Source organism: Camelus dromedarius, chromosome 1, assembly GCF_036321535.1.
Source record: "Camelus dromedarius isolate mCamDro1 chromosome 1, mCamDro1.pat, whole genome shotgun sequence".
Classification (NCBI taxonomy): Eukaryota; Metazoa; Chordata; class Mammalia; order Artiodactyla; family Camelidae; genus Camelus; species Camelus dromedarius.
Window position 1 is genome coordinate 14,620,598 of NC_087436.1, and position 23,893 is coordinate 14,644,490.

Sequence of the window (23,893 nt, forward strand, 5' to 3'; positions counted from 1 at the left end):
ATTTTCTCTTTTTCAACATGTATGTGTTCACAAGATAGATTTTAATATCTTGCTGCATGAACATCATAATTATCAGTTATCTACTACTTTTAGACAATAGATGTTAGTTTTAAACAGTACTGTGAGACATAGCTGATAATCGTATTCAATAATTAACGTGGCTGCAAGTTGAGTATTAAAAATGACATCAGTGAAAATTCAGAAACATTTTATATTTGATATTCTAAAATGAAAGGTTTTAGAATCACTGCTTTTAAAATTACTGAAGTCATTTTTATAACCAAAACTGTAAGCTTTGACTGAAGGAGAAAGGTAAACAAAAATTTCTAGTGAGTCTCAACATTTTTGGGTTTCAGGACCCCATTACACTCTTAGAAATTATTTAGTACCCCAAAGATCTTTGATTTATTTGGGCTGTATTTCTCAGTGTTTACCCTTAGAAAGTAAAACTGAGAAATTTAAAAAGTATTCATTTATTAAATTTACTTAAAAATAACAGGTAATTACATATTCACGCAATGGAGAAATAGCCATATTTTCCCAAAACAAATGAGAAAGATGACATTACTTTACATTTCTGCAAATCTATTTAAAGTCTGGCTTAATGGAAGACAATTGGATTCTCATATCTGCTTCTGCATTCAGTCTGTTAGGATGTTATAAGCCATGTAGTATTAGAAGCCAAGAAAACTTTATTGTATACTTATGAGAGATTGAGAGTGAAAACACAAATAACATCTTAGTATTATGAAAATAATTTTGATCTCATAGATGGCTTATAGAGGTCTCATGGACCCCCAAGGTCCAAATTTTGAGAACTGCTGGAATAATTTCTCACAGGATACTGTAAGTGGCAATGTAGTGTTTTAAATAAAAGTTTAAAAAATATAATAGTGTTAATTAGATAAGCTTCTATTTGATAGATTTTACTTTAAGGGAACTATTGAAGTTAGCGTGTGTTTACTTATTTGTATAAATTTGGGCATTGAAGAAGGATGCCCTGACCTGCAGGGTTGTGTTTGTAGATTTCACATCTTTTAGAATACTGTGTAACAGAATGGTCACCTTATTTCTTAGAGAAGTAGAAATTAATTCAGTAGTAATAGATTGTTAAATTTTTTAAAACAAGTTTTTGATAGAGTTGCATGCAATTAAGAGGGAAAGCACAACTCTGAAAAGGAGTTAATTTATTAAAAAAATCATGATGCTTAATGTCATTTGTGAGCAATATTGTATTTACCTCTTTATAAACATTTCTTTAGCTAGACGAATGTAACTATTAACTTTTTCCCCCCTAAATAGTAGTATGTTTCTTTGTCAGTTAGTTCTTAAAGCTTTATCTTTGTTGATTTGCCTTCTGCCTCCATCTGTATACAACCTAAGAATCAATAGTACATTGAATTAGCTGACATGGAAGGAAAAATAATAAATAGCGAAAATAGCATTTATTACTTAGATTCTATTTCAGTTATAACTAATAGAAGATCCAGAGGGTATTGGTAAGGAATTAGGGAAATGAAGTTATTTCACGAGTAGTAATCTACACTTTTGGATTCTTTATTTCATGGTTTTATTTAGAATTGACATTGATGCTGAGTAGCTAGTAAAATAACTGATTTTCATTAACAGCAGTATGCATTTGGTGGGGATTTTTATTGATGGATTTCTGTAATATTAGACACAATGATTTATTTAAAGGCTTTGTTAATTATGAAGCTAATAAGAACTTCAGATTATTATGGGCACACTATACATTTGTTGACAATATAAACTGCATGAGGTTTTTAATGCTCAGTACATTGTTCTTACATTAGGATAATGTATTAATTTTCCATTACCTTGCTAAGCTTCCCAGTCTTGCATATTTGCTAGGAGGAGTGCATCAGTAGCAATAAAACCTTTTCCCCCAACGTGTCTGACATGCCTCTGAAAATCTGACACAACAGAGCTACAGCTAGATTTTAGAAGTTCTTTTGTTAAATCATATAAGAAACTTAAATCGAGAGTACTTCACATTTTCCACATAAGGTGCTCTTTCGATGAATAGCTGTGTAGCAGCAGCACAGGAAAAGCAGAGTTCTTGGCAATACCAGCTCAATTGCATCTGCAGATGAGGATTTAAAATTCTGTGCAGCAGACAGTACCTCCAGCAGGCGAGTAAAAGGTTACTGCATTATTTTGCTTGTTTGTTTCCATAGGCTTTATCTACAAAAGGTTTTTAAAAAATTCAATGTGAAGTGCATGCCTGTTTATAGATATTCTGGAAATTGATTTAAGTATAACATGACTATCAAAAGGGCAGTGCAAGGTGAAGGAAGAGGCAATACTGGCTCTTTTTAAATTTAAACCAAAGAAAAAATTGAGCATGAGGCATACACAAATAACCTTTCAATGCCACAGAAAACAGGAAGTTTTAAAATACACATTTTAATTCAAGGCATTTCTTTTTAGTTTTTAGACTATCTTCCTCAAAAAAGGTGCTGTTAAGAAAAACTGCTAATTGTTGGTCTATGAATGTTCATTAAGTTACAATTATTTGAAGTCTGATTATTTAGGAAGACTATAAAGTATTTGCATTAATGTGATCCTCTCTTGTCCTGGAAATTATAATGTGGATTGTAATTATATGGTGTACATAAATATCTTTATACATTATTGGCAAAAGTGGATGCTTAAGTAAAAAAAGATACTAGAATATGGCTAACAGACTTAATACTGTTTATATTTTCAAGGTGGCTTGTGTTTTTTGAATCTTTTTAATGAGATGCAGATAATCAGGTAGGAGAAGATTTAGTATCAAAAAGGCAGGTTTTTGGTGGCTTTTCACCTATCGTCAATACTTATTTATATGGTCACATAGCCCTTCTCATTTTAGCTCTTCTAACGTTTGTAATAGCAGGTGCCTCCTTGGATTATCTTTTTTACTTACTCCATCATTATCTGCACCATAGTTTTTGCCATAGAATTTTATTGCTCCAAATTTCTGAAGTTTAAGTACAATATTCAGAGGGAATTTGTTACTTTGTATATCAACCACTGCCCTGCCCTCTCCCAGCAATACTCAGATTTTTATTAGCTACTGTAAATTTTGATTAAAAAATAATTATGCCTATGTTTTTGTATTTTAGATTGAATAATAAGATTGAAAACGATCCTATAAATTAATCTATAATATAAAAGTAAAATCAGTTGATTATTCTTACTGTGAGCGTTTGGCAGGGCTTCTTGAATCGTAGAGTCATAAAAGGTCAGCAGTTCTGATTGGTAAGTTAAAGAATCCGTCCAGTAATTTGCTCCCTGTTGTTTCTCAAAGCAATGCAGCAGCAGTTCTTTTCCAGATATTGAGCGGTTCTTGAACAGTGTGTATGGGGACAGGGAGGGGTGGGGCTCATTCCTGTTGGTTGTTGGAATTGTGTGCATTTACAGAGGGAACAGGTTGGATAGGCTGAGCTGAAGGAGTAGGCAAACAGATCTAAACTGATGGAGGACAGAAAGAGTGGTTAGTATAATTTGGGGGTATATTATCTTGAGTCTGCTCCTTTATTAAGTACTTGGGCTTTAATATAAAACAGTTCGAAATATTAAAGCACCTTACCTTCTTTCTAAAGAGTAGCCGGGAGACTTCTGCTTTCAATATCGAGTTTTTCCTTAGCAATGAGTTTGTGGCTGGTATCTTCTGTAGGGAAGCTGTTGTTTTATTCTTTTTTAACAGTGTTTCTTTCAGCCAGAGAGCTGCAGAATGAAGCAGTTAGCCAGTTTTGAGTATATAAGGGATGTTACCATTTCTGATTTTTTAAGTTAAATTCTTATCTAATGAGCAAATCAATGTGTGGCTGTAGCTGCAGCGTTATTTCTTCTTTAATGAAGAGGTTGAGCCGTTCGACCTGCTGCTCCGATCTGTTCTCTTGTAGCAATACATCAGACCAGTTACAGAGATTGTCCATCGAATGTCCCAGGCAACTAAAGGTAACTACATAGATTTATTTCAGATAAAAATATACAATTAAAATGGGTGCATTATAACTAGGACCAAATGATTAAAAATAAAAGACCAATTAAAGATGTTCTTAGCAGTTTTCTTGACCTTGCAGTAGCTATCCAATATCATTTTGTCATCATCAGATTGTGTAGCAATGGAAATGCACTGCAGTAATTGATTTTGTAATAGGATCAGGTGATTTACTAGCTGCACTGACAACCACTTGCTTGCTTGCTCTGAGCTGTGGAGCTCTCTAATGGATGTTATGATTGCCGCCCGGAGTTGCTGTGAGACTGCTGGCCACTTAAAGCAGCAGCGTGTATTTTTAAAATTAGAATAGTACGTTTTTCTTTTTTGTTTTCTTTGCTTTAAGTTTTGGGTAACCTCAATAATTTTATAGTTAATTTGTGTGCCCCATGAAAATTTTAGAGATTATGTATTATTTCATTAAAAATTCATTGGTACCAGTAGCCTTCAATGTAATGAAGTATAATCTCTGTTCCCTCCTCCTAGCTTAGCATCAACATATGTATCAACATACTTTTGTACTGATCACGAGAGCATCTCTCTAGAACATAACAGCTTATGTTAATTATCCTGTGTCATCTCAGTGACACAGAATATTCTTAACATTTGTAAACTTTATCAGTTTTAAACCCTAACTGTAATTATGATCATGGAATTATGGTAAATCTTGTCCTAATGAGTTGCATTAGAGTTATTTTGTAGCCTTTTTGATTTTTTGCTTTATTACTGGTTTCATAGGTAATAATAACATTTAGGAAGTCTTGAGTTGGACCAATTCTAAGAAATACTATTGAAAACATACTAGCTATTTTAAAGCAATATTTAAGGACATTGCAATTTAAAAACTTAATGGCCAAGATTATGAATTTTCAGTGATTATATTTCAATATTTATTTTTGCTTTTCTTTTTTAAACAAATAATTGATTGTAAGTATAAAAATTTAAGACCAAAGCTTAAAATAAAATAGAACTAGTATTGTATAGCGAACCATCAGACTTGGGTGCCCAAGATTTTGCCTGCTGTAAAGTTCTGCTTAGGGCTGTGCATTAGGAAAGAAAATTATCTCCCCTTTCTATGTTCCTCATCAACTCCTCTGCCTCTCTATCTAGTACGTAAAATGTTTTGTGCAGAACCTGATTTATAAAAATACTGAGTTCTCTGTCCTTTCCTAATTTATGTTTTTTAACCATGTTTATGTTCTTAATAGGATAGAGATGCTAGTTCTTTCAACCACATCTAAAAACATGTACATTAATTATGTTAGTAATTTGCTATAGAAGAAATTGAACGTAACATTGCCATTGTGTATGATGGTCAAACCTGTGAAGACAGCTTTTCTATGTGATGAATTGAAATGCTTGCCCTTAGTGTTTGAATCCTTTGTTGTTTCTTGAAAGATGCGAATGTCACCAGTATCATTCCGTGCTACATTCATATCTACCCTAAATTCTGATACTTAAAACACTAAGTATGGAAGACTATAATATAATTTAAACTCTAGTGTTTGTAATCCTTTATTATTCAATAGGTAATGTTTATTAACCCCCACCCCCTCAAAAAAAAACCTCTATGAACACTGATAACATGAACATAAGGATTTTAGTATCATATGAGATTTGGTCAAGGGTGTGTTTAAATTTCATATATATTGAAATATTAAATAGTGGATTGCCAACAAATTAATCACTGATATAAGTTTCTCTGGATGGTGTACATTAAAGCTTTTTTGAAGGGGGGGGTGAGCAAATAGGAGGGAGGGAAGTGAATACCAGAAGTGTTACTACTTTATAAAAAAGATTAGTTATAAAAGGTAGAAGATACTATGATCTGTAATTTGACAGTATTTCATGTAAAATAGTCAGTATACTTTGTGAAGTTCTAGTGGAACTGCCTTTTCTTAAGAGCCCTAGATCAAGCATTAAGCAACCTGGATTTAATCAGACTCTACCTCTACTCTGCTTGATGACCTTGATCAGTTTATGTCTGAACATTTTTAAGTTTCCTTAAACTTGCATCTAAAGTGTCCGTTAAAAAGAAGTCAACTTACTCATACCAGTGTGAGGTGTTACAATACTTAACTTGGAAGCAAGTTGAAAGTAGGAGGAAGGATGAAATTTCCTCAAGAATCAGGTTCTAGGTAATATTGAAATGTCTTCTTTCATTTTTCATGTCTTTTTTTTTTTTTTTGAGGCTTGGGAAGAGGTGCGTGTTTTTGCTAAGAATGCTTATCTATTTTTGTATCCAGTATTGTCTAAATAGGATGGTTATTCTAGATAATTATTCTAGTTTTTAAAAGAACAAATTTGGATGTCCATGTATGACTGAAAAATTGTGCTGAACACTGGAATTTGACACAACATTGTAAAATGATTATAAATCAATAAAAATGTTAAAAAAAATTTGGGATTGAATTCTAGAACTCCCACTTTTTCCTATGCTCTCCAACCAAAAAAAAATTTGTTAAAGAGTTTGTTTCAGTACCTAGCCTATTTTTTAGTAATCTTTTTTTTCTTTTTTAAGGCATCCTTTATCTTGCTATTGCTCTTTCCATGTGTGGCTTATCAGCTAAGTTGAACATGGTCCTGTTTGTGGCTGGACAAAGTGGTTTGTGGGTCGATTTAATTAGATGTGCTCAAAGTAATGATCATGTCATAATAATTATAACAAACATTTGTTGAACCCTTAATTTGGACCAGGTGCTGTACTAAGCACTTCTGTCTTAATTATATCATTTGTGAGATAGGTATTTTTATTGTCATTTTTAAAGATGAGGAAATTGAGTGTCCGAGAGGTTATATAGCCTAAATCACACAGCTAGGAAACAGCAGAACCAATGTTAAAACTTCTCCTTAAATACATATGTATATACACATATACATACATGCATATATATTTGTTTTTAAATTGTGATAAAGTACTGTACTTTAGTATACTTTAAAAGTATTTGCACTTTGAACTAAATAGTGACTACAGAAACAAAGGCATTATGTGACTATCTAATTTTTGTATCTTGAATAAAAAGGTGATGTACTCACTTGTTCCTCAGCTATTTGGAATATACTTTTCATTGCTGCAGTAATTATTCATTTAAAGCATTTGTATTCTGTTCACAGTGATGTTTCTCAAAGTGTGGTTCAGAGATCACGTGCTTCTCTGTCTTTCAGGACGGTAGTTAAAAGCACAGATAGACATCACAACCCTCAGACAGAATCACTAAAATGGGATCTCGGGATTTTCACTTTTGAACACTCCACTTAGGTGATTCACACGCACACCAAATTTTAAGAACTGCTGGCGTTGAGAATGTGCTCCTGTTTTACCTTTTCTGTCAGCTTTCCTTTCTCAGAGAATTGGTTTACAAAACCATAGGTGATTTGTAAAATCATCTCTCAGACTCTTAAAAACAGTTTTGATATGGAATGAGCAATCTCATACACTAATGGTGAAATATAAAGTGGGAATGTAAAATTTTTAATGGTAGGCATTTTAAGAATATCTTTAAGTAATATTTAAATTGTTCATGAACTTGACTCAGTAAGCCTACTTCTAGGAATTTGTCCTACCAGAAATAAGTCAGATACTTATAGAAAGATTCAGGCACAAGAATGTTCATACCAGCGTCATTTGTAATTGTGAAAAATCCGAAATAATTCAGTTTCAAACATCAGAGAAATGGTCAAATGAGTTTATTATATTCATTTATTCGGGCTGCTGTGCAGCCCCAAAATGTCATATTTGGGAAGAATCTTGAAGATGTAGAAGAATGCTCATGATTTAGTATAAATTCTCAGAAGAAGAATATAAAATTATACTTACACGTCCATACACATGTGGTGCATATGGTATTAGATTGAACCATATGAAATTGCCATTTTTGTAGTTCGAGTGGTTGAATACCAGCATTTTCATGGAGTTTAACCTACTATGACATCAGTTTTGAAAATATGTGTTTGTTACACATTGTAGAGGGGGAGACTGGAAGCAAATATAACAAATGTATAAAGTGATTATCTTTGGATGATGGGATTTATAGATAATTTAAAGTATTTCTTTTTACACATCTAGATTTTTCAAATTTTCTACTAGGTCTTAGATTTGACCTTTATAGTAAGGTCAAAAGTTGCTAACAAACCCAGTTATTGGAAATAACTGTTAAGCTTCTGTGGCAAGCAGCAAGTATTATTTTTGTAAATCTTAAAAGGACCTGTCTATACCAGTTCTTACCTCTTTTATTTGCTATTGAGTATATTTATGCAAATGTGCATTTATACCTGTACCCACCTACCAAATTTTGATTGGATTGAAATCTGCAATGGAAAATACGCTTTAAGAAAAGAAAGAAAAACATCAATTTTATGTTTTTCTTTATCACTGGGCTCCTAAAGACCAGCGACTACTGTATGTAAGAGTTGGTTGGGTAGATACTTTAAGCTAAAAAGCTCTGGTTTAGGTTGTTGCTTAAAATTTTAAGTTGATTAAAAATCATTAAATTTTTATAGTTAAATTAATTATAAATAATGCAATTTAATTAATTTATAATGCTAAGTAGATTTTTAAAAAATAGAATCTGTGTATTATCTTAGTTAAAAAAGTTACCAAAATATATCTGAAAGGAAGTTTTATCTTCCCACCTTCATATGCCTTGTTTCCTTTAAAAATTATGGCTTAATAAGAATAACATCTACCATGTTCTAATTATCACCAAACGCCAGATATTGGGTACTTTATATATGTTATCTCTTTTAATCCTCACCTAAAACCTGTTTATTAACTATAAAATTCGTTTTAGAGTTGCAGCCATTACAAGCTTCCCTGAGATCATGGTAAGTGGTGGATCTAGGTTTTTACTTCACGAGTGTCTAACTTCAAAGCCCATGTTCTTATCCTTCGTCTTATCTGGGACCATCTGAAATTTGGATATGCGTTCATAATTTGGGAAACAAGAAAGACTAGTATAAGCCTTCCTAATTCAGACTATCAAAGAGTGGAGCAAAGTAGATAATAAGTAATTATTTATGGTTTTTGTTTAGTCATTTGTTATCTTCTAATCTGGACGTACATGTGTGATTCTGGTATTTATTGAGAGTCTGCTAATAGCTAACTTCTTATGCAAACCACTGGAAATCATAAAATGGAGAAGTGAAAAATGGCCTTCTGGGAGTTTACCGTCCTAATTGGGAAAGACAGACAACAAGAAAGTTAAGGTATTTCAGAACATAGGTATGGAATAGAAGCTGTTGGAACCTTAAGTTGTTAGTTAATTCTTTTGGGGAGTATTGGCGAGAAGTCCTTGGGAAGCTGTTTTAAAAGACGTGAATTTAGAAGGAGTTGTAGATTTTATTCTTGTCATAGGTCCTAGGAATCTGCATTTTAACAAGCATTCCTGCCCCTTCCAGTGATCTTTAACTCCAATGACACTGAGAACTCTCACCGTAGGTGGTAGTTGAAGCTATGAGGGTGGATATAATAGTCTGAGGAGGTGTGTAGAATGAGAAAGGAAAAGTCAGAAACCTAAAAGCAACTGTATTTTAGGGAAGAGAAGGAAAGGCCTGCAAGAAGGAGGAGCGTTTCATAGTTACTGAATTGCTTACATGAATTAGGTAACGGGAGATCCTATAGGAGCTGGAAAGAGAATGCATCTAAGGAGAAGCAGGTTGTCATAGTGAGTTGGGTCTAAAGGCCATAGATTTTAGTCTTGGATTTACTAGATGTTATCCCTGTGTTCTTTGCCAAGCAAAACCATTACTCTAGGCTTTACAGTACATTGTATCCTGTCCCTTTAAATCAGAACTATGTGTATCAGGCAGAAAATGACATGAGTAATTGTGGTTTAGTCCTATAGAGGTTTATAGAAAGTAGTTTACTGTGTTACAGCTTTGTCTTGTTGTTGGATCAGGATGCTGTTAGATTAGATTTGTGTGACAGTTATAATTAATATATAATAAGTGATCTCCTTTAGTGTCTAGGAATAGGATTGGATATGATTTAGATTTTGTATAAGTTGGGAATAATCAAGAAAGTAACTGAGGAAGAAGTTATTTGAGGCTGGAAAAGGGCGTGATAGTGATAGAGAAATTTCGAGTGTATCCTTTTTGTTTCTCTTTTGCTTCCACACTTAAAAGTTTTCCTAATTTTCTAATTTTTTCCCCCAATCCATGTAAGTTGTAAACGTGTAAAATTACAAACTTTGAAGGAAAAGTCTCAGAATTCTGATTGAGGTTACATTACAGTACTTGGGGGTGGGGGGTGGGGGTAGGGTTGTAATCTTACTCTTTACACCGAAAGTTGTGATTAATAGTAAATAAAAATCACAGTGTTACCCTTTTAAAGATAATGTTTCAGAAATAGATTGGTTTAATTTTTTAAAAGAAAAAATAAGTAAGCATAAGGGCAAAGGTTTATAACATATTGTCTCTACTGTTATAGGCAGTTAATTCCTAAATTTCGGAGTGTTGACTGGTTGTTGAAAGTCATAGGCAGTCCATTCTCTAAAGTATCTTTTAAAATTCATTTCTTAAAATCATATCTGGGATAATTTTTAGATATATCTTGGAGTAGCCAAGAAGTCCTTGGTTACTGAAAAATAAAGATAGAAATCATTGCTATATGGCCTTTGCTTATTACACATTTTGATACTGACTTTTGCTTTCTCCTTTATCTTTATTCTGTGACTAGAGCTTTATTAAAGAGTGAATTGAAAAGAAAACTGAATTCTATTATTTCTTGAATCCATAGAGTTGGATTAGGGCAGCTTCCTATTTGTAAGGCTTCATTCATTTACATTGTTTTCCATTCAAGAATCAATGTCACGTACTTGAGAATCTTCACAAAAGAGAGACCAGTGAGATTAAAGCAGTTGAACCTTTAAGCAGGAGGGAGATGATTAATAGAGCACTTTTCTGGAGGAAGTATGGTGTAGACAAAATCAAAAGGGCTGATACTAGTCTTGGAAATGATAGGGATCACTTTTTTCTTCACAGAGAGGAGAGAAGGAAGGAGGAGTCAAGAAACAAAACTTTTTGAGATTGAGAGGTAGAAGATTGACAGGAGCCTAGGTCTGAAATCTTCAGTCATCTCAATGAGGAGAGTAAAATACTTAGCAGTGTAAGTTCGAGTTGTTAAATACTTTATTTTATGTAAGACTCTTTAGTTTTGGTTCCTGTTTTCTGTTTTATCACAGTGGAAATTTAATAACTTTCCGTTTTTGATAACTTTTAGTAACTTATGTTACCAGAGTTAAAATTTGATTAGGATTTGACATTCTTAAAGTATTAATGTTATCTTAGACACATGTTGCAGAGAGAGATTTAAATGAGGAAGTCAGCTTAGTAAAGTGTATTCTCTGTGACCAATATTGGTAAATACTGTTTTCTCTTTAATAATTTGACATTTTCATAAGGGAAATAATCTCAAGTGTGCTGTCTGTGGACTAATAAAAAGATCACTCCTAAGGGGAAAACCTGGATGATTATTGTAAGGAATGTCATCCTCCTTGTGGCATTTTAAAAAAAAATTTAAAAACTGACTCAAAATATTTGTTTTTTTAGTACATAGTATATAGTAGAATTAATAATTTAGCATAATTTTGAGATCATATGTTTTAATTCTGTTAATATAATCTGTATTTTTAAATGTTAATTTCTGGTTTTTGTTTATTCCAAGTATTTCACTCTTAACTATTATTTCTCAAAGCAAAGATAAAAATGGACAATGATTTGGTTTGACGAAGTAATTCTTAAGTGTTTAACAGCAATAAAGTTTACTTAACCTCTCAGTATACGTTGGTTTTCCCCCCGTAACAGCAAATACTGAAGAACTTAGACTGGGTCTGAATAAAGCAGGTGGTGACACCGGATTTTGTTAAATACCATAATACTGGCAGTTCTCTTGTAAAGCAATATATGTGTCTCTGGAAAAAACCTAAAGTTCTGCAAAATCATACCCTAAAAATAGGGACAAGCCACTCAGGCCTATGCAGCTTTGTAATCTCTGTACTAACAAAACTGGTAACAATTCTCATAAAATTTTGATATAACTAACCATTTGCACCCAACGTCAGTTAGTCTTCTCCTTTGAAATGTAGGTCCACAAGGGCATTCAATTCTGTTTAAGATAAATCATCAAAATTAAAAATTCTTATCCAGGATGTAGCCTTCTTTATCTGTCCTCTTCACCACCCCGCCCCCCCCCTCCTTTTTTACGGTAAACATGCGGAAATATTTTCATGGCTTATTTATACTCACAGCTTGGCCAGATAGTCTGACATTGTAGAAATCCTAGCAGTTCTTGAAGCCGTTAACCAGCCTCTGCTTGCTCTCTTCCGCAGGATTTTCAGGGGTTTTTTTTCCTTAAGGTCATCATATATTGCTAAGGCTCTTTCTGTGAGAAAGCTCATCCCTGATGGCTTTAAAACATTACTATGCTGGAGAAAATTCTTTCTGGACCAATGTGACTTTCACATTTTACTGATCTCATCCCTTAATGATGAAAGAATGGACTAATTCTCAGTACAGAAACATGTTATGTAGAAAAATAGACAGTTGTCTCTAGCTGTCCCATTGCTGTGTCATCAGTCATGTATTGGACTGTATTTGTGCACGTTCGTGCTTATATTTATATAGTACTGTGTAGTAAAGGAAAAGGGCTTTGGAGTTTGGCCTGGCCAAGTGAATCAAATTTAGGTGACTGAGCTTTGGTTATGTGAGGATAATACTATCTGGTAGGATTCTTTTGGAGATTGAGATAATTTACGTAAAACATCTAGCACAGTGGTTGGTATATAGCAGATGTTCAACAAACGTTACTTCCTTTTCTAGTGATGAATCTTGAGACTGCAAAGATTAAATGACTATCCCTGTATGTAGCAAAAGTCAGATTCACTGACTGTGTAATTCTTATCTTAATTCCTGTCCTGACTATCATAATTCCTACACACGCACATACATACCTGTAGGTGCATAAATACATGCAGGTTCTCCTACTGATTTAAGGTTTATTCTTTCCTTAATTGATTAATGTTTCACTAGTTCATATTCTGTTCTATTCAGATATTGAGGCTGATAATGACCAAAGATTGGCAGGGAAGCTCTTTCCTTGATGTAAGTTCCTATTCTAATTAGACTAGCGCTGCTTTCAAGGGAAGGATGCTGTGTCAGCAGTTTAATTCATGCCTGTTTGCACTTTTCCAAGACTATAAAATGTTTCCCTAGCTACCTGATAATAGGCATCGGCAAATTCATTGTTTATTTTTTGAAAAAACATGGCATCTCCTTCGGTCAAAATAAAATATTGCCAGGTTGCTTGTTTTATGTTACTGCATTATGTTTATTATAAGAGTTTTCCTTTAGAGTAATTATAAATGAATATGAAATTAATTTGGTTAATATGAAGTTAACACTTTTCTATTTGTTTTTTCAGTAAAATTTCTACCTGTTAAGATGGTCATCATTTTATTTTTCTATTTATAGATAAAAATACAACAACAAAGATTATTTTCTTTTCCCCAGACTGCTACCTTTTAGTGTAAAAAAGAAAGACTATCTTCAGTATTTCTGTAACTGAGATTTGTTTACATTATGTGCAGTTATTTACCCCACAGTACCATTTGCAGTAACGTTGGAGAATATGCATGCTCTACATTTTATGGAAGATGTGCTATATGAGTTTGTAGTGGTTGTAATTATGTTCTTTTATGTTTTGACTGTAAGATTCAGAACTCATAGGATTTGACATTGCAGTGTTTCATTGGCTTTCATTAAGTTTTTGAGCTGTTACAATAAAAGCTATAATTACGGATGTAGAAGTGATTGATTTTGAAATCGTATTACATATGCTAACATTTGTTTAGAATCGATTGATGTGTTTGATCAAATATAAGAAGCTTGAGGTACACATTTATTTTAACTATTAGAAAAGAAAAAATGCTGCTGTTTAAATTACGGCATGCCATCAATTTCTGAGAAGTGAGATATGACAACAAATATGTGTCTTTTAGAATCGACGAAATACTGCAGGTGTGTATATATATTTTAGGGCTCTTCTTTGGCGAGGAACAAATTTTGTGTTGCTGGTTGTTGAGGACCCTACTCAATTCTATGTGTATGCACAACTGCACCAGTTTTTTCATTCATTTGTTCCTTCTTTTAGTATTTATTGAGTGTCTTTCATGTGTAGAGCTGGGTCATGTTTCTGGTCACACAGGATTTCTTCCTTCTTAGAACTTCTTTTATATATCCAGAGCATAACACAAAACCAAGTAATTGTTTGATAGCACAAGTAGTACTTACTTATATCTCCAACTAGATTTCGAGCTATCTTAAGGGCAAGATTGTTGTTTTTTATATGTTACAGATCTACTTCATTTCCTGGCACATACTTGGTAATTTGTTATAATTTCTTGATTAATTAAACTTTGTTTAGAATGGTAAGGAAAAGGAGTAGAGCATACACCTGAAAAGAGTGTCTATGATTATGCTTTAATATAATCAGGAGTTTTGAATTTTAGAAAAATAGAATCAAACTTTGTGACTCTAAAATGAGATACTAAAGATTTCTTCAAAATTAAGTGACTTTTCTGGATTTCTTTGACATTAGAAGAAATCCAGAAAAGCCCAGTGCTCTGGCAGCTGTGGCTTATTACCCAGCTGCAAAAGTGAATTACTGTTCTGAACATTGCTTGTGGAATCATGGAATGAAGAGGTGTCTAGAAGTAAATTAACTGGCTTCAAGCTGTATGTTGCATTCCCAAGTTTGTTAAATTTTTGGCAAATTTGGCAGCTGTTATACTGCTGTAGGAGCAGTGAGTGAATATTGTCCTAAATAGTTTCTATTAGAATCATTAAGATTCTAATCATACTGTAGTGGATTTACAATAGTTCCTAGTCTACAACATAGTGATTCAGTATTTTTATAGATTGTTTCATTTAAAGTTACTGTAAAATAACAGCTATATTTCCCTGTGCTATATAATACATCACTGTTAACTTACCTTATACATACTAGTTTGTATCTCTTAATCCCCTACCCCATCTTGCCTCTACTCCCTTCTTTCTCCCCCTTGATAGCTACTACTTTGTTTTCTGTATCTGTGAGTCTGTTTCTGTTTTGTTATATTCATTCATTTTATTTTTTAGATTCCACATATAAATAACAGACAGTATTTGTCTTTCTCTGTCTTATTTCACTAAGCATAATACCCTCTAGGTTGATCCATGTTGTTGGAAATGGCAGAATTTCATTCTTCCTTTTTCCTTTTTTTTTTCAATTGAAGTGAGTCAATTACAGTGTGTCAATTTCTGATGTACAGCAGCACGGTGTCCCAGTCATGCATATACATATATCTGTTTTCATATTCTTTTCAGAAATTCATTCTTTTTTATGGCTGAATAATATTCCTCTCCCTGTGTGTGTGTGCACGTGCACATGCACGCGCACACGCACACACACACACCCCCCACATCTTTTTTTATGCGTTCATCTATTGATGGACACTTAGGTTGCTTCCGTATCTCGGCAATTGTAAATAATACTGCTGTGAACGTTGGGGTGCATATATCTTTTCGAATTAATGGGTTTTTTTTTGATTTTTGTTTTTTTTTCAGATATATATGTAGGAGTGGAATTGCTGAGTCATACGGTAGTTCTATTTTTAGTTTTTTTGAAGAACTTCCATACTGTTTTCCATAGTAGCTGTACCAGTTTGCATTCCCATCAACAGTGTACTAGGGTTCCCTTTTCTCTACATCCTTGCCAGTTTACATTATTTGTAGACTTTTTGATGATGGCCATTTTGACAGGTGTGAGGTGATATCTCATTGTGGTTTGAGTTGTGTTTTCTGATGATTAGCAATGTTGAGCATCTTTTTTAGAAGCCTGTTAGCCATCTGTATGTCTTCTTTGGAAAAATGTTTACTCAGATATTCTGCCCGTTTATTAGCTTCTTTTTTTTTTAATATATTGCTAGATAATACATTCTTATAGCTACCACAAAGCTCAATACATAGAAGTTTGCCAACTATCCCAGAAGATCCTCCATGTGCCCTGACTCAATCATAGCCCCTTCCCTTCCTTTAATTAAGTCCTTTCCTCGAAGTTACTCTTACAGAAATCACTTCCTTTTGTTTATGATTCTCTTACTGAAGTATGTCTCCCTAGGTATTAGTGTTTAATCTTGACCATTTAAAAAAAGACTAGCTGTTTCTTTTAAGTCTGTTTTAGTCTACAGATTCATTTTTCATACCTTTCTTGAAATTTACCTGTTTGATCTGTTTTTCAGTCTGGATTTGACTGATTGCATACACATAGTACAGTTTAGCACATTCATCCATCCTTTTTGCTTCCTCAAACTGGCAGCTGGATCCAGAGGCTTGATTGGGCTTGGTTTGATCCCTCTGTCAGGGCGTGGTGTTACTTCATTAAAAGTCAGTCACCTAGTGTCTGGTGTCCTTCCTTCTATGATGTTAGTAGCTGTTAATATTCGATGCCTTCATCCATTAATTTATTGGAGATTGCAGAGTGTTAGTCTTTGAATTCTCTCATTTCTTTTTCATTTACTAACATAAATAATTTTATAAAGAGATGCTTTCCCTTATTTGCTATTTGATTCCTTAGTGCTATATCATAGTTCACTTAGGAAAGGTAGTAATGGTGTATTATACCAGAGTATGCTAGTTTATCTGTTCGGATCATATTTGAAAGCCAAAATTATATAAATTGTCGATGATGATTAACCAACTGTAATTAAAAAAATTTAATTGGAGAAATAAAAATTTGTCAAACATATGAAGAATACAGATTTTTCCAAATAACAGCAATTATCAAACTTGATTATCTTATACAAATGCCCATCAGAGGTAGAACTTTTAAATGGTATTTTTACCATTGGTATTTTTACACTATAGAAACTATATACAGCAATGAGAGTGCATAATGCTGAGCAAAAAACAAACAGAAATAAACCTTAAAAAAGGCACAAGTTATACAAGAGTATAAATGTATTATTTTATTTATATAGATTTCAGAAACAGGAAAAATTAATCTGGGTGTTAAAAGTCATGACAGTGGCTATCCTTGTGGGTGAAACAGGCTAGTTTCTGTTAAGTCACTAGGGGGGTTCTGGGTTATCAGAATGTTCTTTTTTAAAATTAATTTTAGCTTTATTGAGGTATAATTGACCTAAAATTTTAAGATATGTAAAGTGTACATTGTGGTGATTTTATATACGTATACATTGTGAAAGAATTTTCCCATCTAGTTAATTAACACATTCATTACCTCACTTCACATATTTCTCTCTCTTTCTTTTGGTGTGAACATTTAAATTCTACTCCCTTACCAATTTCAATTTTATAATACAGTGTTATCAACTATAGTCACCCTGCTTTACACTAAATCCTCAGACATTGTTAATCTTATAGCCGAAAGCTTGTACCCTCTTACCAACCTTGCCATATTTTCCCCAGCCCCCAGCAGTCACTTTTCTTCTCTGTTTCTATGTATATGTATGTATGTGTATATGCACCACATCTTTTTTATCCATTCATCCATTAGTGGACTCTTAGGTTGATTCTGTATCATAGCCGCAGTGAATCATGCTACAGTGAACCTGGGAGTGCAGATATCTCTTCTCTTGGAGGGAAGCAGTCAGTTGGAGCTCTTTGAGAAAGACAAATAGGGTGGTGGGGGAGTTAAAATCTTGCCACGTCAAGAATGATGTAGTGAAATTAGAGTGGTTATGTTTGAAGAATAAGCTAGATAGCATATAGGATTAAATTTGATTTTTGTGGCAACCAGGGAGGCCATGCCAAGTAGAAATTCAAGGACAGAGATTTCAGCTTTGGTAAAGGAAGAAGTAAGTGTAAAGTTGATCAAAAAGTACAATGTGTGGCTCAGGTCGTGGAGGCTGCCGATCATGGAAAGGATTTAAGCAGAGATTTGGTCCTCTTTCATCAGAACACTGGCATTTGTTGAACACCTGCTGATATAAGCACTTGATCTGTGTTAGTTCTTACATACCATACCCTTTGAGGTCCATTTTTCACATACCATGCTTATGACCTACTAGCAAGCAGACCTGAGGCCTTCTAATTCAGCTCTTCCCTTCCTCAGCTGTTGCGATCTTGGGCAGGGCCTTTAAATCTCTAGATTCAATTTCTACAGCTGTAAAATCAGGGGGTTAAATAAGAATAGTCTTAAGCTTTCCAGCTCAAGAATTTATTCGTCTTTGTATGGCTTATAACGTACCTGCCCACCCAGACCAGCAGTGTTCAGATTTTTGGTCTGAGAACCTCTTTCACTCTTAAGAAGTATTAAGGACCTGATTGGAAGAAAGGTGATGTTTAGGGCTCTGAGAAAGGAGAATGGTCCCTATCTTAGGAGGAGCTTTTATATGAAAGAGTTGCAGCGATGTCATGTTACTGTCACCTGTGCCCTTTCTCGTGGTGCTTCGAGATTTTTATTATGCCACGTTGGAAGACAGGTCGGTCTAGTGGAATGAACATAAACCTTGGCTCAGACATGTCTGAATTTCAAACATGTTACTAAATCTTACTAACTGTAAATCTTTGTAATCTAAGTGACCTTAATCCAAGGCTATTTCCTGTTTTGTAAAATGGAAGTGACGATGTCAGGGTTGTAGATTAAATGAATGTGCTGTACCTAGCACAGAGTTGGTCCCTAGTGGGCACTCTGTAATGTTTGCTGATTACATAAATGTGGTGGGAATATCTTTACTAGTTTGAATATAAAACAGGCTTCTTCACCTGTGAGATTCCGTATTAATATTTTAGTTTCTGTGTCTGCAGTAATCAAACTGCTGTAGTAGAAAAATTAAGGCATGTTTTTTATGACTTTCAATTAATTATTATTATTCTTTTGAGTTAACCTACTTTTGCTTGGGTGAGAGGAATAACTTCAGAATGAAGGAATCCCTTCCAGAAACTTGGAAGTTCTAAGAGATATTCCTTCAAACAGATCTGAAAATCAGCAGTTTTGGAGAGCAGTGACCACCATTATTGTCTTCCCGGTTATTTGAATGGCTGAGTTTAGTGGTAAAATCCTTAGGCCGTCGTCATTGTGATAAGGAATTCGAGTTGTGACCGACCCACAATGCTTCTTCTTAGTTTTAGATTGAGTGTACAACACAGCATTGTTTGTACTGAAATTGAGGGTGTTTGGAAGTTCGAGAGTGTTTTACAACCACTGCCTTGTTAGGTTTGTCCAGAAATACTGTTCTATAACCTGAAAAATTTTAAAAATTTCTTGTCTGAAAAATTACAGATCATTACATAAGGGATCTAGTTTACTGATTGAATCATCATGACAGTGTTGCTTTATTTCATTATAACTAGAAAAGATCTTTGTAAGGAAATCATGGTAGTTATTACTATTTAAAAAATAATAGCTCTTAGTCTTCACTAAAAAAGAAAGAATAGTTTTAAGTGTATTGTAATTGTTTCTTGGTATTAAAATGAGTATTTTACATGTTTGATTATTTTGTTAGTGATGGTGATGGATTTGCTTTTATTTATTTATTTATTTTTCGGATGCTTTTTCAGTCACTGTAGACATTGGTATGCAGTGATGGAAATGGACTACAGTGAAGTTTGTTTTACCCGGTTCCTACTATGATTATATAACTTCTAGAAGTTTTTCTCATCTATATATCTTACAAAGGTCTGATTAGGGTAGATGGTTGTCTCATATTTAAAAAAAAAATAGTATCTTTATAGCCACTGTACTCTGCTTTTTGGGTTACAGGGCTTATATCTTTGGTCAGCATTGTATCCCCAGTGCCTGGCACATGTTAGAATTTAAATATTGTTTCTTTTTCAATTCAGATACACATTTTCGGAAGGTGCACTGGGTGCAGTGCAGTCAGGCAGTATCTTCCCCCAATATGTCCACTCAGCCTTCCTGCCAAGAATTTGAAGAGGAAGATGGAATGCTTGTTTCTGAGAGTCAACCTGTGAATAGTGATTCTCTGGCATATTCATCTAAATGAGGTACTCGTTTGGCCTCAGAGACCAAGAAAGGAAAACCAGGCAAGAGTTACCTGAGTCCTAATTGCACACATATTGACTAAAACGTCCCAGGGACCCAGGCATGGGGGGATCAAGCAATAGCAAATGAGACTGGGATTCCTAAATTTATTTTAACACCTATATTGTGATATGATTCCTGTACAGCAAACCACACATATTTCAGATGTACAATTTGATGAATTTTGATAGATGTATACACCAATGAAATCACCACCACAATCAAGATAGCTAACATTTCCATCACTCCCCAAGGGGTGCAATTTTCGAATTCTCAGTTTATCCCTTCCCACCCTCTTTACTTACTGGTAACCATAAGTTTGTTCTCTATGTCTGTGAGTTTGTTTCTGTTTTGTAGATAAGTTCTTTCTGGCTTTTTTTTTTTTTTCAAGATTCCACATATGATTGATATCATATGGTGTTTTTCTTTCTCTTTCTCACTTACTTTACTTAGAATGACGATCTCCAGGTTCATCCATGTTGCTGCAGATGGCATTATTTTCTTTTTTATGGCTAAGTAGTATTCCACTGTGTGTGTGTGTGTGTGTGTGTGTGTGTGTGTGTGTGTGTGTGTGTGTGTGTACACACACCACATCTTCTTTATCCAGTCATCTGTTGATGGACATTTGGGTTGTTTCCATGTCTTGGCTATTATAAATAGTGCTGATATGAACATTGGGGTGCGTATGTCTTTTCGAATTATGTTTTTCTCTGGGTATATGCCCAGGAGTGGGATTGCTGGGTCATATGATAAGTCTGTTTTTAGTTTTTTGAGGAATCTCCATACTGTCCTCCACAGTGGCTGCACCACTTTACATTCCCACCAGCAGTGTAGGAGGGCTCCCTTTTCTCCACACCCTGTCCAGCATTTATCATTTGTGACTTTTTAATAATGGCCATTCTGCCTGGTGTAAGGTGATAGATACCTCATTGTAGTTTTAGTTTGCATTTCTCTAACAATCAGTGATGTTGAGCATCTTTTCATTAGGATTCCTAAATTTAAGAAGTAAATAACAAGAGAACATTTTCTCCCCTTGTGCTCTACAATAGTTGCCAACCTAAAGTTATGCTCACTAGTTTGTGAACACTATTTAAAAAACAGTCACTAGATTTGTAAAATAATAGTGAGGCAGCAGAGAGGCCAGAGCTAAAAAATTTGAGTCACTACTTGCTCATTGTGATGGTGTTGAGGCTTTCCTTAAAGATCCTGAGTTATTTCTGAAATTTAGCAAATTCTGGTTTTCTTTGGTCCTGTGATCACCAGCTCTTTGTGTAGTGGCTTCAGATGTTGTTCCTTCAAGTCCAGTTGCTCATGTGACCCTATTATATTCTTCATTCCAAAGTCTCCCTACAGCACAGTTCACAGTGAACGGTGTGCTGCTTACTCGTCAGTGCCAGGAGTTGTGGGCCCTGGGGAAGCTGCCTCCTTGCCTGTTGGAGTGGGAAAATCAGTGTTCTGGCCTTCGTCTTGGCACCCTGATGTGATAGTATCTGGTATGGGTGTAGGGAAGTCCCAGTTCCAGGCCCAGAGCAAAGAAGACCTAAACCTTCTTCAGCATGTAGCAGTGGGAGAGTCAAGGAAGGAAGAGAAGTGTTTGCATTGTCTTCAATTAATTACACATTTTTAATTGAGGTGCTTTTATATAAAGTGAAATGCACAGATGAATTATGACAAACGTATGTTTATATAACCATAACCAACACACCTCAATCAAGATACAGAATTTCTATCACTCCCCACATTTCTCTCACACTCCATCCCATTCAGTCCACACTTAGGCAACTACTACTTTTCTGATTACTATCACTGTAGATTAGTTTTGTGTATTTGTAAACATCATATAAGTAGAATCATATAGTGTTGCTTTTTTGTATCTGGCCTCCTTTATTTAACGTTCTGTTTTTGACATCTTTGTTGTTGCATGCATCAGAAGTGCATTCTTTTTTATTTCTGTGTACTATTCCATTGTATGAATACATCTCAATTTATCCATTCTTCTCTTGATGAGTATTTGGGTTGTTTTCAGTTTTGGCTATTCTGAATAAAGCTGCTTTTATAAGCATTCTTGTACAAACCTATTTGTAGACATTTCTCTTGGTTAAGTACCTGAGAGTGTATGTGCTAGCTCATAGAGTGTGTGTTTTTATGAGAAATTGCCAAATGGTTTACTGCAGTGGCCAGTAGCCGTGTATGAGAGAGTTTTCAGTTGTTTCCAGTTTTCACCATTTGGTGGTGTTTGTAATTCTTGTGATGGGAAATTGTGGTTTTAATTTACATTTCCTTGATGGCTAATGTTATTGAGCACCTTTTCATATGTTTATCAACCCTTTTATATCTTCTTTACTCAACTATTTGTCATTCACCTGTTTTTTCCACTCAGTATTTGAATGGTAAATGACCGAATTACTCCATGACTGAATTCTGTTATCATTTACCTTTCTCATCCAGATTTCAGCTTTCATATCCAGAGCCGACAACCCCCCTGCTCTGAGCCATGATGACAGCACCGCTCCACCTAAAAGACTTGTAGGAGGGATCTGTTAGCTCAATAGAATTTTTTTCAGTGGAACTTCATTCTTGGACTACTACAAAGAAATAGAAATACCTGGTGACAGCTTAAGATGGACACTTCCATTTTTATATTTTAAAAATCTGTAATCACCAAGGTTTTTAGTTTACAGTCTATGAGAAAAGAGTATAAAGACAAACCAAGACGTATTGAAGATGGATAGAGGTGAGATCAATTTAGGAACATCTTGTGCACTGTGCTTAGGGGTTTAGATTTATCCTCCAGAATAGTATTTGTAAGTTTTGCAGAATCACTCTCGTGTTGCTAATTCTGTCTTTGCACACTATCCCCCCGCCCCTTCTCTCACAAGTTCTCTCTTCACCTGTTTAATATTTTGCCCTCTTTTGAGCAAAGGGTTTAGCATGTAAAAAGTTCAGAAATTGCCACTGAGCTGTTGACATTTCACTTTCTGGCAGCAGCACAGAGGGTAGATGGGGTGGGGTGGGAGACAAAAGATAGGGAAATTACTAGAGGTGTTATTCAGATAGCTTGGGCAAGAGACAGATGATACATGCTTATTAAACAAAACTAGAAAAGTGGGGTTGATTGTAGAGCTACTTAGGAGGTAGACGTAGGAGGACTTAGTGATGATAAGATTGGGTGAGAAGAATGTGGGAACAGGCAAAGGTGGTGGTTGGGATGATGGGAACCAGAATGATATCTAGATTTCTCCTTCCCCACTTTGTTAACTTTCAGAAAAGTTCCAGGTACAGTACTAAGAACTTACTTTACCCCAGAACCATTTGATAAGTTGCCAAAATGATGCACCGTCACCCCCAAACATTTGAATATCCGTTTTTTTTTATAAACAAGGACATTCTTCTGCATAATCACAATATAACCATTACAATCAAGACATTAGCATTGGTATATTAGATTGTCTATTCCTCAGACCCCATTTGAGTTTCACCAGTTGTTCAAATAGTATCTCATATACGGATAAGATTCCATTCAGAATAATGGGTTGCATTTATTTATCATGTATCTGGAACAGTCCCTTGATATTTTGTTTATTTTCATTCCTTTAATACTTTTGCAGATTGCAGGTCAGTTGTTTTGAACAGGGACCCTTCATTTGTTTGTTTCGTGTTTCCTCGTTAGTGGATGCAGGTTATGCATTGTTGACAGGAACACCCCAGAAGTTATGCTGTGTCACTCTCATTGCTTCTTATTAGGAAAACATGATTTCAGTTTGTCCCATTACTGATGCTCACTTTCAGGCTTTCTCAGTCTTCTTACACTGGGAAGACACTTCAAATAGTTTTCTGATCTTGGGAAC

At 34.5% G+C, this 23,893-nt stretch overlaps 1 protein-coding gene across 6 annotated transcripts in view; it reads left to right on the forward strand.

Moving 5' to 3' along the window:
- The window catches only part of FBXW7 (F-box and WD repeat domain containing 7), a 198,213-nt gene that overhangs the window by 77,845 nt on the left and 96,475 nt on the right, over nucleotides 1-23,893 (forward strand). The window contains exon 3 of one of the 6 annotated variants that reach the window (XM_064489981.1): nucleotides 10,988-11,111. The exons of 3 other annotated variants lie outside the window; for them this stretch is intronic. The gene's annotated coding sequence lies outside the window, so the exon portion shown is untranslated. Of the gene's footprint in view, nucleotides 1-10,987; nucleotides 11,112-19,843; nucleotides 20,009-22,721; nucleotides 22,780-23,893 lie in introns of those variants that run through there. 2 more of the 6 variants (XM_064490003.1, XM_031464660.2) reach the window with 2 other exon arrangements.